Source organism: Peromyscus eremicus, chromosome 16_21 (genome assembly GCF_949786415.1).
Source record: "Peromyscus eremicus chromosome 16_21, PerEre_H2_v1, whole genome shotgun sequence".
NCBI classification, from domain to species: Eukaryota; Metazoa; Chordata; class Mammalia; order Rodentia; family Cricetidae; genus Peromyscus; species Peromyscus eremicus.
In genome coordinates, this window is record NC_081432.1 from 47,644,842 (window position 1) to 47,663,976 (window position 19,135).

The window sequence follows — 19,135 nt, forward strand, 5'->3', positions numbered from 1 at the left end:
AAAGTCACTCACTCCAATTTGTAAAACCTCAAAGTTTTTGAAAAACTGCATTAGTCAGATGTTTCAAAATATAAATTCAATAAGTTTTAAAACGTAGAAGTTCAATACATTAATGTTTCTTCTAAATATTTACTATCCTAAAATAAACCCTTACATTTCTAGTAATTCAGTATTTCGTGGCTGTTAATCGGAAATTGCTTACCAAAATAACTGGGGCTGGAAGTTTGGGTTTGCTAGGAGGCATGCCAAGTTACCAGCATGGTTGATTTCTCTGCTTTTGTTTTTTTAATCCATATTTTAAAAATACAGATTGAAAGGTCCTTAGGAATGCGAAGTTCAGGAAGCCTCATTCTAGTCTGTCCCACTTTTTTCCACACCTGTGTGCGTACACACACACACACACACACACACACACACACACACACACGCCTTCAAGGCTGAGTTGCAGCTGTCTCCTATGATGGGGACTCCCATCCAGTCTCGGACACTTCCTTTCCAGCTGATTTGTACTCAGAACCCTCCAGGCTCTTTGTGCCCTTGAACTAGGCAGTTTTTACTCTTTGCACATGTCTACATTTCACTTCTACTTCAAGTGAAACATGAATTTCATCTTGATGACGTTTTCCACAATTTCCTGAGCTAAAATGAATTCCTCCTGTGAACTCTCTGGACACTGTTTCTGTACTTCTTTTAGGGCCTCCCAGCCTTCTATCTTGTTACTTTTTCTGATATCCCCTGGTAGACTGTAAGTGCCTAAAGGGCAGATTTCATGTTGGATCCATTTTGTATTTCTTAAGGGACCTAGCACAATAAATTTCACACAATAAATGTTTGTTAAATTATTTGTGGCATTTATTTTAGTATTTCTTACAGCCATGCACATCAAGTCACACACTAAAAAGTATTGAACAACTATGATGGATTTGCTACTATCTTAGGCAGTTAGCATTCTGTTGGATCTATGTTTTAGGTAGCTGAGAACTGATTGGAAATATCAGACACTCATGCAAAATAAGCAATATTATATAAGCATTAATAAATGCTTATTACCATGCACCATCTCTTTCTGTTCTTAGGAATAACATGTAAACCAACAAACAATTACTCTGTGGGACTGGAGATATGGCTCAGTGGTTAAGAGCACTTTACTGCTCTTTCAGAGGACCCAGGTTCAGTTCTCAGCACTCAGGTGGCTCACAACTATTAATAACTGTCTCTTGGCCTCTGGCCTCCAGGGGTTCCACACACACATACACATACTTCTACAAATATACACTTAACACACACGTACACATACCTACAGACCCATACCTGCATGCACACACCTAAACACACTCACACCTACGCACACACATACCTATAGACACTTACCTACCTACATACATACCTACACAAAAATCTACAAATACATACCTACACACATATACCTACAGACACACACACATACACATACCTACACACACACATACCTACAGCACACACACACACACACACACACACACACACACACACACGTACCTACACACACACATATCTACAAATACACACATACCTATACATACACATACCTACACACATATTTACACATACCTATACACATACTTACACACACACCTACAAATACATATATAACTACACACACAAAGACACACACACACCCATCCATGTAGTGATTATCATAAATAGCGAGGCTGAGAACCCTACTGAAGCTCATCATAAATAAATGATGCCCCCAGTAAGCTAAGGTCTTCTGGCTCCTATGCTGCAGCCATTTCCCTGACAGTGTTTTTTCTACTTGGCCCCTTCAGATGATGAAGTTCTCCAATGTGACTGCACATGTTCTGTGGGAATATTTTCAGATAAGAAACAGAGGCTTTAGAACAGAAACACATCGGCTGTCATAGAGTAGGAGAACTGGAGCTACTCTATGAGAAATCTGTAGCCTGTCCAGAGTGGCAGGCGATCCTGAGTGGATCTGCTTGTCGTCCTCGATGTAGTTTGACTTGTTCTTGATCTAGGTAGAGATAATATTCCAATGGTTTTGTTACCACCCATTCATGGGCAACATGAGGCCAATAAACTTGAGCTTCCGTCTTCAGCCCATCTGTAAAAACCAACCGTCAGGATTAAAAAGATTGTTATTAAACCCGTGCTTCAGAAAGTTTAGTGTGTAGATTTAAAATCGTCCTCAGTTTCTCAAAAAAAAAAAAAAAAAAAAAAAGGTACCAGACTCTTGTTTTCTACAGTTCTAGTCAGCATCCACTAATGAAATTCCACAAATTCCTCATAGGTCATGAAAGTTACAAAACGAATGTGTCTCCAGTGTCTCCGTCTACACAAAGGTTTCCATGGTGACAAAACCATCTTGTCCCTGAGATCCTTCTACGGTCAGATTTGCAGCTGTGATAAGTGCAGTGGTAAATAGATTTCAGGACCAGGAAAATTAGAATGTAGGCATGGACAAAAAAAAAAAAAAAAAAAAGAAGTCTGGAAATCGATGAGAATGGCAATCAATTGAACATGTCAAACAACCAGCGTAGAGTTAGAGAAAGAGATTTGTTTGAAAATATTGCTATGGGAGCCAGGGCCTTGCTGCAAGGCCAACAGGCCAAGCACGTCAGAGGTCAGGCAGAACCTTTTCTTTGTGGTTGTCGAGAAAAGGAGAATCAAAAGCTGGGTGTGGGAGGGAGCAAGTCAGGGAATTCTCTCTTTTTATGGAAAGTCACCTCTGAGAAGGGGCTTCTTCTACCTCCCAGAGCTTGATTCCTTTTTTTAAAAACTTGTTTAAACTCAAGGATAATTCAAAGATCAGAGCCTGAAGAAAGCAAGCTGCCTAACTACGCTTTGATTAAATTATCAAATAGTCTGTTCAGATTGGTAGCAGAAACTAAAGGTTCAGTTTCCAAGACCAAGAGTAGGAATTTGGAAGGTCTATATCTAGCCTCCTCATGGAACTTGTAAACAAGCAGTTCATCCAGAGGCTCACCTAAGAAATTCAAGGAAGGAGAGATCTTTGTAAGAAGCAGTTTCTAGAACACAAATGGCTAGGCGATTTCCTGATGCTTGCTCTTTTCCAAATGCACAGTATTCCAGAACAGTCTGGCCCCAATATATGAAAGCTGGATGCAGAATGCTATGAAACTGGAGAGTGGCAGATGGTTCCATGATTGCAAGAGGTACAAATTTGGGAGGGACTTCCAGAAGCATGATCCTGGGTCAAGGATTAGCAAGACCAAGAGGGTAAAAGTCAAAAGAAGTGCCAGGCGGTGGTGGCGCACGCCTTTAATCCCAGCACTCAGGAGGCAGAGGCAGGCGGATCTCTGTGAGTTCGAGGCCAGCCTGGGCTACAAAGTGAGTCCCAGGAAAGGCGCAAAGCTACACAGAGATACCCTGTCTCAAAAAACCAAAAAAAAAAAAAAAAAAAAAAAAAAAAAAGTCAAAAGAAGAGGGGTATATATTGGTCAGGACCAAAGTGACTTCATCCCAGTCAAAATGCATCTGCCTTCTCTTTCACTAATATCAGAGTCACTTGTGGGACCTTTGTCCAGCTGCAAAACTCTTAGCTTCCAAATGTTTGTGTGTTCTTAATTTTTCTAGATTTCTAAGAGTGAACCAACTCAGGTTATCCCAGACAATCGGTGCAGTTGTGCCTTACAACGGATACCATAATGCTAAGATGAATCCATATACATAGGCTCAGATAAAGTTCAAAATGACCACGGGTAGAAATTAAGCCTGTTGAAATGAGAGGAATGGTTTCATAATTGCCAGTGTTCACCCAACAGTGATTAAGAGAAAGCATTGTCTTAGATTAGAAAAAAAAAATAGACATGACTCCTTAGCAGAATTAATTCCAAAGTGACAGTGGTAAATGCTACCAGCGAAAGGACAGCACCTACTTTTGTTTTTAAAAATGCATTTACTTTTCTTTTATGTGTATGGGTGTTTTGCCAACATTTATGTCAGTTCAGCACATGTATCCAGGTCCCGCGGAGGCCAGAAGAAGGCATGGATTCCCCACAACTGGAGTAACAGATGGTTGTGAGACACCTTGTGGGTGCTGGGAATCAAACCCTGGTTATCTTGACAATCACCTAGTCCTTTTAATCACTGAGCCACCTTGTCAGCCCCAACAGATGCTGTTATTCTGAGCTTGCCCATTACCTCTTGACCTAGACTCCTGCTTGTTTCTGTGGTATCAGGATGCTGTTTTAGACATGTTGAAAAGGTGCAACTCTGGTTTATAAGTCAGTCCTTAAAATGTCAGTAAGAGCTTACATCTAGGGACAAAGCCAAAAGTCATAATGGGAGCAATATTACAATAAGAGAAAGGTCTAGAACTCAGTCTGAGCTGAAACAAAGGACTGGAAAGCTTTTAAGAGCAGAGAGGTAGGTATAAGTGTGTCTACTAATTTCCCAAGCAACAAAAAGTCCCTTCTATTTTTATGTCAAGAGATACAAAGCTTAAACTAGCAGTAAGACTCCTGAAGAATGAGGCTGGTGCCTCCCATGGAATTACAAGGTGGACACACGTTCTTCCTTGAATATTACATTTCAAAGGGATGGTTCCCACATCCTTGAGAAAAAGCCTCTGGCAGGTAAAACTACCGTGAATCTGTTTTAAAATTTTATATCCCAGAGAGGCAGATAAAGAATTTACAAGTTTTCTAAAGTAAAGGCTGTAAGAAAAGTGAGATCAGAGGAATAGTGCAGGAAGAGACTTGTCTAAAGTTTAGTCAAGTTGGGGAGAACATTAAGGCACTCTTGGTATAAGTCAACTAGGAGAGCAGTACCAGAAAAGGAGGTATATTGAAGAACCCTGTCACAGACTTAGTGGTACAGAACAGTCACCTCAAAGCAACCAGAGCATCTGCAATTTTTCACTTTCTGTAAGAACAGAAGTTGCTGTGTCAAAACAGATCTCCTCTTGGAGACCACCCACACAGCACATGAAGACTCCTGGAGAACCACTGTTGAGTCGATCCACCTCAAAACCACCCACTCACAGTTGAAGGGCAGACCTCCATTCTAGGGTGAGTTTCCACAGAAGGAAAGAGGCACAGTTGACAATCAAAGGTCAGCATTTCAATCCCCATGCTTTTGTTTTGCCAACTCAAAATGTACCCATTTTCAGAAACAAACAAAAATGTCAGAGCTAGTATCGGTCTCTTCCCCCTACACCTCAGAAATTTAGATTTATGCTCTGAAGGTCATGAGACATTTTAAATATGTACTGGAATAAAATATTGTTCAAAAATAATAATAAACTTGTGTTCTATTCCAAACTGGAGAGTTGGGTGACTTATAAAGATATATATATTAATTTATTCAACACATTTATTTCAAACCCATGGCAAGCATTACACATCCTTAAGAGCTAGTGATTCAATCATGAACAAGAAACAGTCCCTATTTTCAAGGGACTTAGCATCGTTGAGAGCATGCAGGCAGACAGAATTTTAATAACATAATAGAGCTGCATAGGAGAGAGGAGAGGATGCTATGAGAACTCTGGAAAATGTCCAGATACATATAAATAAAAAACACAAAGAAGGATAATCAAGGTGACAGAGCTACGCCAGCCCTAAAATGGCTGCCTTGAGGTCCTAGACTCCATCTTGGGGCCGTGCCATGTGACGGCTCTGAGCTCCAAGCAACCAGTGTAAATATAGAAACTGCAATTAGTTGTGCAGTTCACAGTGTCTCCAAGATAGACGCTGGCATCTCCTGTGTGAAATGAAGAGTCTAGAAGAGCTTCTTAAGAAGTGCCATGCTCCATTCCGTGTCAACAGCAGCATTACATCTGTCCTAAGTTCTACAGAGGTATCTTTATGTCCTTTCTTACACAACAAGGTGGCCTGTAACTTAAGCACCAACACGAGTAGACCATAAATGTGTTTATTTACTCGCCCTAGACATCACTTTCCTGGTATTTTTGAAAGTGAGATTAACATTTAAATTGGTAGACTTTGAGTAAAGCAGTTTATTTCCATGGTGTAGTGGGCCTCATCACATCACTTAAAGAAGAAAAGATTGACTTGCCTTTAGACGCAGGAGATTCTTCATCCTTACCACCTCCACTCTACAGCTGCGACATCAGCTCTTTCTTGAGTCCTGCTGCTAGGTTGTCCTACAGATACTGGTCTTGCCAGGCCCCCACAATCACATGACTTGATTCTTAAAAGTAAATCTCTCTCTTTTTATGTATGCACATTTTCTTATTCTTTTGGAGAATCCTACAGCTAAACATGTAACAATGAATCACAATTGGAAACATTTACAGTCAAATCAAACATGCATAAGAATAAAGGCCCTCTTATAATCTGGATAGAAAACAACAAAACAAGCAAACAAACAAACAGATTACCTCTTTCCTTTCTGTAGCTGAAGTTTCTCTCCAGGTCCCACCAAGCCCCTGCAGTCCCACAGCCCACTTACAAAATAATCACTCAGAAGCTTATATTAATTAAAATTGCTCAGCCATTAGCTCAGGCTTATTACTGACTAGCTTTTACACTTAAATTAATGCATAATTCTTATTTATATTTAGCCACGTGGTTTGGTACCTTTTCTCAGTTCTGCCTTCACATCTTGCTTCCTCTGTGTTTGGCTGGCGACTCCTGATTCAGCCTTCCTGTTCCCAGAATTCTTTTCTCTGTTTGTCCTGCCTATACTTCCTACCTGGCTACTGGCCAATCGGCATTTTATTTATTAACCAATCAGAGCAACACATTCACAGCATACAGAGCAATATCCACAGCACTTTTCCACATGGGAATTCACTCATGCTCAGGAACTTTCAACATCAAGCCTCCAGCAATAATTAAGCTCCTTCCAAAAGATTATGGTCTGTGTACAAATGTTCACTTAATAATAAAAATTAACCTAATAGCATAGTCTCTCACTATTTTTATTTTGCAAAGACAGACTGAGGTCTATGGAACAGGTGATGGGTGGTTCAGCAAAGACTCATCATCAATTGAGACAAATCAGCCAGAATATTGCAGAAGTCTGGAAGAATGACCAAGAACATCCTCAAAACCCAAGTTTGAGTTAGGTCCAACCTAAGAGCACAGGTGACAGAGATCCCAAAGTTCTATATAAAATACAAAAAGGGTGACATTTACTTGTAGTATTACCATGTATTCAAAATCGGTTTGTTTTTAAGTTCAGTGTTTAAGATACATTTAATCTTTTAAGTGAGCAGGGATTGCTGGGGATGGAACCTATGGCCTTGGGTATGACCAGGCAAGCATTCCAAAAACTGAGCCACATTCCCAGCCCAGCATATGACTTTTAGGTGATGTCATTTTTTTCACTGATATGTACAGGATAAACCATCTCCAAAATACAATCCAGAGTAATTAGTATTAGTTTCTCAATTAGACAAGTAGGGCATAAAAACTGTGAGTTTATTGTTGTTTGTGACTATAATTCTGTCAGTGGAGGAGAGATCTGTTCTATTCGTTTTATTTCATGGCCATAACATCATGTCATAAAGAGAGAAGGACGCTGCAGGAGGTGACTCACATCTGTCAGTTCTGTAGACTGGGGAGGAAGACAACATAGTCAGTCCATCAAGAAATCACAGCAAATCGTTAATAGAGAGAGGAGCTGGGAGAGTTTGGGTTTGTCCCACAGGGGATTACCTGGTATTTCCTTGGGACATTATGGAAAACTTCAACTCTTGGGGTATAATTAAGACAGCTTATCAAGCAATCATAAATAAAAGGTACATATTGTCTTGAGGAATGTTTTCATTTATTTGGGGATCTGTTTCTCCTTGTAGAATTGCTATTCAAGTGCCCGGAAAAGAATGTAAAAGCAGTCAAAGAAAGATGAGTTGTGTACCCACAGCTCACCAGCCTTTCTATCAAATGCTGCTCTAAGTCCGCTCACGGTACTTTCTTGTTGTTGTCTGGGAACTGAAGCAAGGACCTTGGTCATACCAAACAAGTGTTCCACCACTGAGCTGCATTCCACAACCCCTGCCTCATCTTTTCAATGCAATGCCTAGCGACGACTAGTTCTAATTCTTATAAAGAATAAAATGCTGTCCCCCCAGATAAAAACTGCATCAATAACTTTCTGCAATATTAGCCCAGGGAAAGAGTAATTATGGGGATAGAAATGTCAAATGTGCTATGTATATTGGCAGATAAAGTTTGGTATCATCCTCAAAACTGTAATCCACAGTTGCCATTTGTGTTATATAAACAGGACAAGGTGAACGAGTTTAGATCTATTTCTATACTAACGCTGACTGCCTGCTGTCTTTAATTACAACAGCTAAGTGTTTACCCAGTGAGTTCTGTGCTGGAGCCTGACAGGGTTTTTCCGAGGCTGCCCTGGCTTCATTTTCTCCTTCACTGGAACACAGGGAAACTGAGCACCAGAGGCAGCTGGCTGCACCCTTCTCCAGCAACCCCATCCTCTCAGCGACCCAGAGCTCTGAAAAGCAGAATAAGGGAAGCAGAGCCACACCTGCCCTTAGCATCGAGGCATCTCAAGACTCAGCAGGAAGATTCCGCTACCACACTTTCCTAAAAACAGGCATATTCTTGAGGACCCTCATCAGCTTCTATTATGAGGTTATCGTGCCAGGAAGTATCCCTTGCTTTTGTTTTAAGATCTTGGGGGCATGGTGAGCTTTTAGGCAACTGTTTATTTTCCTCTATTTCAAAGTTCTGAAGATCCAGTCTCCAGACGGATAAACGGTATCAGATGCCCCGTCTGATGAGCAGGGTTGAACAGAGCATCTCCTGCGCAATCTCATCCCTGGACTGTTATCAGATGGCTGACATCTGGTCCCACTTTTCTTCATGGAGTGGTGCAAGTATTAAGTCTACCATTTGTCATACTTCAGATTGATACTCTCAACGCTATCGTGGGCTCTCAGCATTGCTCACCTGCGCACTCCCTTGCCAGGAAGCTCATTTAGTCGGCTACCTTAGAGAGAAAGGGGGCGAGGTGCATATGAAACTGTTCTGGCCACTCACATGAGTGGTGCTTGTCATGGAGTGCCAGTCTCAGCACAGACCGAGTGCTTTTCTCTTACTGCAGAGAAGCACGGAGGAGGAGGAAGCCAAACAAACCTCTACCCTGCCAAGCTTGGCAGAGAACCACGGAGCCCTTCACAGAAACCCATTCTGGTCCTCCTCAACAGGGACCAGACACTGGTTATTAGCACTGTTTATTTTAATTGAGTTGCAGAATATTTATCTGATGAAAAAAATTTTAGGCTCTCAAAATACACAAATTTTAAGTAGCGTGTGAGATTTCTCAGGTCAGATCCCAAAGCATCAGATCCTAGAGAGAGATCATTTCATATCATTTCTTCTAAAAGGTAGTTCAAGGAAATTAGTATTACCATTCTCAGTAACCATACTGCACACATATTTCTCAGGAACTCAAGCAGAGACCCTCACTGTTTATGCCACATGTTTCTGGGACATCACAGAGCTGAGGCTGCACATCTTTCTGTTGAGATCGACATTATGACAGCCACGTGTTTATGAGCAGAATGCTAGCCCTCGCCTACAATTCCAAAAAGCTTCGCTTCAGCACAGCTGTGCAGAGACCTTCCTGGACCTATTTTAATTAGTATCATTAACTTCCTATTTTTCAGCCCTAGCATTGTAGAGTTTCCAAAATTTATTTGACACTCAGAAAAATCTCTGAATATCATTTCATCATTGGGAGAAATTCTCCTGCTTTATTGGTGCATCCAAAAAAAAATCTCGTAGACACTCATCGGCACTTATCTAGCTGCATATAATAAATAGTCCTGCATGCTTGTATGCCCCCTGGTCAGACAATGGAAGTCTAGATATATTTGATGTGTTGAGCATGAAGAGAGTTGAACAGTCTTCTCCATTTCTTGTTCGTAGCCCAAGATCCAAATCAAGGTCATTTAGATATGGGTCCGCTTCTAAGTCTCAAGTTATGTTTACATACACCTCGTCATTTCAAAATTCTACATATTAGAAGTCTTTATGCTAACAAATTTATTTTAAAACATGATGGAAGACACTGTTTTCAAAATACAAATTAGATAGTAACATCAATTTACCACTCTGCTTGGCAATCAATGGTTTTGTTTTTATTTTCAACAATATAGTTGATAGATATGATCATTATTTTTAGGGACCAACGGATGAGGAACTAGACAGGAAGAAAGGCAGAAAGAAAAGGAGGAAGGAGAGAAAATGAGAATAGGAGTGAGAGAGAATTGTCAGCTGAGTTGAGAGAAACACAAAGCATAATATAGAAAGCAATCTGGAGACAAAACAACTCTGTGCTTCTCTCCTTGCCAAAAGCATGGAAGACTCCTGGGGACCACAAAGCATCCACACTGTGGAGGAAAACTGTGAGAAAAGAAAAATCAGGAGGTGCTGTAGTGCAGTGGAATGGCAAGGCATGGTAAGCCTTTGAAGGGGAAGAGAAGTACAGGTGATAGAGATGGTGGTAAGTCACCAGCAGGGATGGGGAACCACCGGGTGCTTTCAAAGGCTGGCCTCAGGGCCAGTCCAGCTGTGTGCCAGCTGTTACTGTGAGAAACAAATTTTCTAACACAGAATTTTCATCTATGTCTCTAGAGAAAACTGGTTCTCTAGTAGTGCATAGTGTCTTAGTTAGGGTTTCTATTGCTGTGACGAAACACCATGACCAAAAAGCAAGTTGGGGAGAAAAGGGTTTATTTGGCTTACACTTCCATATTGCTGTTCATTGTTGAAGGAAGTCAGGAAAAGAACTCAAACAGGGCAAAATCTTAGAGGCAAAAGCTGATACAGAGGCCATGGAGGGGTGCTGCTTACTGGTTTTCTTCCCCTGGCTTGTTCAGCCCACCTTTTTATAGAACCCAGGACCACCAGCCCTGAGATGGCACCACCCTCTGTGGGCTGGGCCCTCCCCCATCAATCACTAATTGAGAAAATACCTTACAGCTTGATCTCATGGAGGCACTTCCTCAACTTCCTCTCTGATGACTCTAGCTTGTGTCAAGTTGACACACAAAACCAGCTAGTACACATGGTATAACGTAATGGCAAAAACATTATTGCACCATAGAAACATTATGAGAGTCTGCAGAAAATCATGCCATTTTCCAAGCTGCTTGAGGTACATTTCTATATATTGCTAAAGTAGCAATCAAGATTAAGCACTCGATCATTCAGGGTCATTTCTTGACTCCTTGTAAAAACAAGCACTTTATTCCCAGTGGGTTGAAGGGAGCAATTGTTCCGATTAGCTATGTGAAGGATTAAAAAAAGAATCTGTCAAACAGAAAAATATGTGGCCGAGGAGAAAAGGAGAGAGAAGGTACAGAACATGGGCATGTTCCTACTTCCTAGGAGTGTAGGAAGTAGGGCAGCCCAGTGGATGGATGAAGCACAATATGGTGACTCTGTGGTCTCCTGAGAGTCTAAATTAGAGTCTACAATTCTGATGAAGAATTTGACTCCTGACACCATGATTCATTAGATCAGAAAAATATCCAAAGGTAACATTGAGGACATTTGCATCAATGAAGAAGGAGTATGACTGTATTCCCACACCCTAAGTCTTATGGGATACTTCAGTAACGCCAGCCTTGGTTAGAAGGAATGTCCAGAGTTCTACACTTCCTTCCTAAGGGGAGACATTCACTGTGATGCATACCTCATCTCACTCTTAAGTAAAAATAGCTTAGAGCATTATTTTTCCTTTACTTAGTAAATGTTTCTTTTGAAAGATAGTTTTTTAATTGTTTTTTTAATGCTACTGAATGCTTCAAAACTCTCTCAAAAGAAGAGAAGAAAATATTTTGTATGGTAATCTTTGTAAACCACTGTATTACAGGAGCCAGCTTGGCATCCATTACGTGGTCACATAATCTAATCAAAGATGTCTGAAACTCCTTCTTCCTCCTGGAAGAGTAGATGGTCTTAAAAACAAGATAAGATTGAAGAAGAAGAAGAAGAAGAAGAAGAAGAAGAAGAAGAAGAAGAAGAAGAAGAAGAAGAAGAAGAGGGAAGATGGGGAGGAGGAGGGAGGAAGAAGAAGAAGGAGATAAAACAAAACAAAATTAAAACAGTCTTTCCTCCTTGACTAAATTAACAAAAGCAATTGGGAACTAGTTTGTTGGAAACATTTTCAGACATTTCCTGATATAACCAGAAAGATTAAATGGGCAGATTAGGGTGTTAATGAGAGAGAAGAGGGAGGGAGGGAGGGAGGGAGGGAGGGAGGGAGGGAGGGAGGGAGGGAGAGGGGGGGCAAACAACCTGTTGCTACCATTATTTGGTAATGGGGTGACAATCCTAGTGAGATGACATCATCACCTTGTCCATGAGAGATTTTTACATTCATTGGTTCCAAGGCAGATCAGTTTTCTAATCTGAAATGATACTGTTCAATATAAATTAATTGTGGTGATCATTTATTAATTTCTGCCTGAGGCCAGCTCCTGCTGACTTGAACTCTGACCCCTCCTCTGCAGAGCTAGCAGGTCCAATGTGAAACAGCAACAATCATCTAAGCTTGTGTTGTGCTCAGCCTCATTTGCCTGCCATACCAACCTTGGGAGTGTTCCAGAACAGTTTCCCCAGGGTAGTGATAAACCCAAAGTTCCCCTCACACAGGAGAACGTTTGCAGCCTTTGCTACAATTGCATCTGCTTTTTAGCCACCTAGTTTGATCTGGTGTTGCCAAAAGAAGCATAGGGCCTCTGCTATTTACAGAAAGAATAGGATCGAAGAGATCGAATAGATCACTTGCCCTGGTTTATGTGAAAATTTACCTGTAGGTAAACATGGTGAACCTTGATCTAGTAAAGGCTCACAGAGACTTGTAGATACTTATTGTCTGTCCCGTAGTGAAAGCCCATGCTGAAATTTCAGAGTGTTACCTAACCACGTGATAATAAATATCATTAAAACGGCTTCAACATCTTTCTGTCATCCATGTTGAAAAGAGAAAAGGCACAGCATGTTTCTCTACTCGAAGACATTTGGGGGCACTTGGAGAATTTCAGATAGTAGAATTTTTCTTTTTCTTTTTTTTTTAAAATCCAAGTTATGCTTACATCACAGGCAAGCATTTGAATTATTTGAACCATTGACACACACCAGGGCACCCTGCCCTCCCCGTCACCATCCGCTGCACCAAGCAGGTCAGGAGGTAAGCATCGCTGCAATCAAGCACCCCATCCAAGCGCTAAGGAAGATGTGTTCCTCTCAGAGCCTGGTTCTCCGATGGTTTTGCCTTGAATGTCTGAAATCAGAGCTTTTGTGGGGATTGCTGTACCACTGTTTTATGATCAGCATAGCCCCACACTGAATTCTCCACTTTTCCAAAGAAAAATAAACGTTTTTATTTGAAGTTCAAAATGGGAGTTGCAAAACTAATTCTGGAACAAAACTTTCCATAGCACATTTACTACTTCCCCTCATGATCACTCACGTCCTTGAAAAATTAAAATAAAGCAAGAAAGAAAACATGCTGACAGGAAAATTGCTTCTGAATTATCATGTACCCCAGACGGGAAGATACTTAAGAAAACAGTAAAAGAATAATTAAAGGTTAAAAAAAAAAGTTTCTAGCAAACTGCTTTAAAGTTTTGCTCCGTTTCAGCTGTAGGGCCAACGGGGAAGCTTGAGCCACAGAAGTAGTGCCCCACGGAACACCGGAAGTTGTGTTTTCTGGATCTCAGCTGGACTTATGCCATGATGACCCATCCAGAAGCCATGCTGGCTGTGTTCAGAGTGCTCAGGCACTTGATATCACTATCGATTTTCACAGGGTCTTGAGTTATACCCAGGGCTGGTTTCAAACTGGGGGTCTCCATACACCTGGCTGGGATCACCCAGAGTGCAGCGCCACACCAGACTTTTAAAATAATCCCAACGCCCTTCTTCTCATGGTATTCAGAGACTACCATGATAATTTAACAGGCAGGAGAAGCATGTGTGCTGCCTTTGCCATTGTGGGTGAAATGAAAAGGACAGGTATTTAAGCGTGGAGGTTTGTTACAAGAGATCATTTTTGCAGATCCGTTGCTGTGGATGATTGATTGATAAATAAAACACTGATTGGCAAGTAGCCAGGCAGGAAGTACAGGTGGGACTAGCAGAGAGGAGAATTGAGAGAACAGGAAGGCAGAGAGGAGGAGACGCCAGCCTGTCATCCAGGGAGCATCATGTAAAGGAAACAGGTAAAGACACTGATCACGTGGCAACATATAGATTAACAGAAATGGGCTGAGTATAAGAGTAAGAGCTAGACAATGGTAGGCCTGACCTAATGGCCAAGCAGTTTAAATAATATAAACGTCTATATGTTTATTTTATAAGTGGGCTGTGGGACTGCCAGGACTTGGCGGAACCCACAGAGAAAAACTCTAGCTACAATTAATGTGATTTATCTGTGAACCTAGTATTGTGCTTTGATTTTCTTTGATTTTTTTTTCCCTGAGTGTCTAGAAGAACATAGTGACTTTTACCACCAAGGCTCTTCCATGATTAGTAGACAAATACCAAGTGAGTGGAAAATACAAAGACTGTCTTGGCGTGGTGATAAAGCAGTGTTAACTTTGAGGATACATCAGGATCTGGGGGACCCTTGGGGCCCAGGCACCCACCACAAACTGTGTCAGTAAAACCACCTTTTATCAAATGGTAATGGGAAAATATACAGTAGTGATCACATGTTATCAACATTTGCCTCATTAAGATATCGGGATAATCGATGATAATTTAAGTAAATGAAATGACAATATAACTTTTGCAAAGTGGAAAAGAACAAAACATATGCTGATGATTCTGTTTTACAGACTAAGATCTCCTTACATGAGAAGAAATAAACCACCAGACTTAAGACAAGCTCAGCAAAGGGAAATTATGCCCGGTACTGCAAGGCTAGCTAACTCCACACACCTAGTGAGGTAATGGATCTAAGGGGAGAACCTACTCCTGTCACCTTCCCAAACCATTGTCATTTTTAACTTCATTCTAAATATGTACCCTTCTACCCACAGATAAGTGTAACTCTCGCCCCTCATCAAAAGAAAGGAGAAAAAAAAGCTTTCTTTCAAAGCAGGTAGAGAACATTACAGAAACCCACAACTGGTGAAAATATAGACAACAACTGATCCTGAGCACCTAGACCCCGTTGATAGACCCTCTACACCTGAGGCTTAAGGGACATGACGGAAGAGAGGGCAGAAAAATCGTAAGAGCCAGGGGAATTGGAAGTGTGCTATGAGACTCTGTCTTCTCTATGTGAAAAAAATGTGGTCACCTAAACAAGACTTGCCCAGTGACAACACCAACTGACATGCCAGTGAGGGAGCTCTCACAGAGTCCCATACCTGGATGAAGAGATACAGGCAATTAAGGATTTCTGAAAAAGGGAGGGAGAATTAGCCTTCCACTAACTGGTCATCCAATGCCAAGTGGTCAGCCCTAAAACCATGTACGTATGAGCAACGCTAAAGGGACTCAGCAAGCTGTATTTATATATTTATTCATGTCTGTGTATAACATTAGTAATTTTTTAAAAGCTGTGAAGTTGAAAGGGGACAGGGGGACAGGAGAAGGGATGGAGGGAAGGAAAATATTTTTTAATAAGAGCCGGAAGATCAAGATATGATGTAAATACAGTAATATGTGTGAAATAAAAACCTAATTTGATAAAAAAAACCCTACCTAAAATCTACAACTAAAAAAAAATGCATCATTTGTCCATAAAGTATAATAAACACCTAAAGAAATTCAACAAGAATGAAGAAGTGTGTTGACTATCATTGTCTTACGTAAGTCATGCCTCCTACCTGTCTGTTCATTTCTTGAATTACCTTGACCTGACTCTGCTCTAGCTATACTGGTTTCCATGCACACAACAGGCATCACTTCATGCTTAGAATGGTCAGGCTGGACCACACACAGCTAGTTCACCATTTGCTTAGGCCTTTCTCAGTGAAGCTCCTGTGAGCACCTGTTGTGTGTGCACCTCTTTACCGTGCTCAGGATCTTCATCCTTTTTTGCTATTTGTTCCATATGGCTTCTGCCACAACCAAACACATGATGTATCTTCTCGTTTGCTGTATTTTTGTATAGTTTCTGTTCTTACCCTCTCTGAGAAAATAGAAATCCCCTGAATGCAGTGGTTTTAATCTACTCTATTACTGATGCATTCCATGCAACTAGAATAGTGCCCAACATGTAGACAATGCTCAAAAATACTTTTTCAATATGAGTTTAAATGAACTACAGGAATAGTGACACAAAACGGCTAAGGTTGCTATTTCTCATGAGAGGCCCTAGAGAACTATTTGAGTTTTTATCTTGTGCATTATTATCTTAATAAGAACAATAAACAAATTTATACAAAAGAGAGGAATTAAAATTTCAGAGTTAATAGAAAATATAAATTTGAGTGTTGGGTGAGAAAAAATGAGAGGAAGGAAGGTAGGACAGGAACTGTGGAAGAAACAGAAGGAGATCGGTAACAGCATTGAGAATGGGGCAGTAGGAAGTGAAAGATCATGACAGGAGAAGCCTGATAGAGGCCCCACAAGAGAACAGGATGGCTCTGGCTCTTATGACTATTTTTAAAAATAGGTTTATTGATATACACATAAATGTTGTAGAATAATCCTTCTGTACACTGAAAATGTGTTGCTCTCATTGTTAATAAAGAGCTGATTGGTCAATAGCTAGGCAGGAAAAGATTAGGCAGGGGAGCCAAACTGAGAGGGTGTCAGGAAGAAGGGCAGAGTGACAGGAGTCACCAGCGAGAAGCAGAGGAAGTAGAAAATGAACAAGCCATGCTGAAAAAAGGTACTGCCACATGGTAGAGTGTAGATAAGAAATATGGGTTAATTTAAGATGTAAGAGCTGATTAGCAGCAAGCCTAAGCTATTGGCCGAGTATTTATAATTAATAATAAGTCTCTGTGTAGTTATTTGGGAGCTGACTGGCATGACAGAACACCCCACCTACATATAAAAAAATTTTTTTTCTCTTTCCAGTAACTTTTACTTACAACAGAATTGGTTCTTTGTTCCCCAATCTTTAGGGACACTTGGCATTGGCAGCCAGAGGGAAAATCTGCAATAACGTAAAACTCATTCTAGTCTCAGTTTGGGCATCTCATTGGCTCAGTCCAGGACCAGTTCTGTCACCAGAGACATTAGTGACTCCTCATCCTTGGGGTCAGAATCAATGATGACAGTGCTCTGGACACTGGCAGGAGAAAGTAATCCAGCCCTGCCCTGTCCCAAAGACCCAGTTATACAGGGATCCTGCCTCCTCTGGTTGTAGCCCATTGATACTTCTGCAGCCATATACTAGCCAGCACGTGAGGGACAGGGTACATGTTGAAGAGTGGGGGTTTGGGAGGAGGAGTGGTAGGAGAGCCTATTGGAGATGGTAATGTCACAGAAGTAGAGACTATTGGAGATGGTAATCCAGAGGGGCTAGTGTGACTGCCATTGCCCATGGGCTTTGGCTTCATTTAAGGTGACCCCAGTGTTTGGCAGGATGGCCACTGCTTTGAGATCTCTCACTTCCAGATTGGAATAGGCCAGAGAGTTCATCCTCTACTTGGCATCCTCCTTCACAGAGGTGGTACCACCCTTGACATCAAGTGCAGACCTTAACATAGTTGGCATTTCAGAGTCTGGGCACAAGTCAGATAACTTGGTAGAAGTTGATGTTGCTACCTGGAGCTGATGGTCTTGGCAAAGTTTGTGCTTGGGAGAGAAGGAAACTCATAGGGCTGCAGAGGTTTGGACCAAAAACTACAAATTTATAATATATATATATATATATATATATATATATATATATATATATATATATATATATATATATATATGATTTTATGAGTTTGGGTACATGCATATGTGTGAAAATGTCACTGTGATCAAGAAAATAAACAGATATCTGTGTCCTTTTTTTGTTGTTAAGATCAGAAAGACCATTTAGAATGAAATCGATTGTGTTAAACGTTTAAATGCACAATAGATTCCTGTTAGGCATTATCTCTTGTAGCAGATCTCTAGAACTTATTCATCTTGCATAACTGAAGTTTTCTACCTATCAGTGACTTTGTAAGAGCTTGGAAATAGCACGATTTTTATGGGTGAAGGTATACACACATAGGGCACATGACTTCACAAAGCATGCACTTGATGCTGCTCAGACATGTAATCCTGCATAGGAAAAAAACTTGCAGCAGCCCTTATGGGCTGAATCCTGGGGGATATCAGTGACAACTGAATGAGTCCTCCTGACCATTGGCAGACCTCAAGAATGAGCTGCCAGCAGCTTAATCCAGGAAGATGACGATTCTCTCCTGCAACCCAAGCTCAAAATAATAGATGACAAGGCAATGTGAAAATGATAGCTACCGAAGCCATACCTGTTTTATTAGAAGGAAGCAGGTTCTAAAAATGAGAAGAAATGGACCAGTAGCCAAAAGGAGAAAATGCACAGGAAGTCAAGAGTGAATGCATATTTGCCATCACTCGTTTCCCTGTGTAACCAGAAGGGAAAGAGTTTAAGGGAGGAAAACAGAAAAGGACTGCACCACATGCAGCCAAGGGACACAGAAAGGGCAGAGGAGCCTTAGCAATGATTCTTACAACAAATTCTGTACTGTCAGCTTCCTGTGGACAAATTAAAGGCCAGGCAGACATCTTGTTGTTTATAGGTACAAACTAATGTCTACCCCAAACCTATACATGCAGTTATAAAGGAGCACCAGTCATAAAAGATTCATTCCAGTCATTGATGCACCCATCCATTCAATAAATGGTCATTGAATGCCTCCTGTGTGCTGCAAGGTTTGCTGAGAAGTAGAGCACAGTGGTAGGGGGAAAAGAATATGGTGCCAAGCCTTGTGGAGCACTAGGTATTGTGAAGATTGTGAAGTTCCCCCTGAATTCATGAAGTAAAAGAGTTCCATGGACAAGAGAAGGGCTAGGACACAGTGCCATGAGACATTATCAGCAAAGAATTTGACTTGTTTGTAAATTGAGCTCATATTCACAGACAGCAGTGAATGAGCAGTGGTCTGAAGATGAGTACTTCAGTCTAGTACAAAGGCCTTGGGACTGGAAAAACAAAAAGAATGGGTCATCTGAAGAGG

At 41.0% G+C, this 19,135-nt stretch overlaps 1 pseudogene; it reads right to left on the reverse strand.

Annotated features, from left to right (window-relative positions):
- Nucleotides 1-1,855: 1,855 nt before the first annotated feature.
- LOC131926133 (cbp/p300-interacting transactivator 1-like) lies at nucleotides 1,856-17,654 on the reverse strand (annotated as a pseudogene).
- Nucleotides 17,655-19,135: the final 1,481 nt, after the last annotated feature.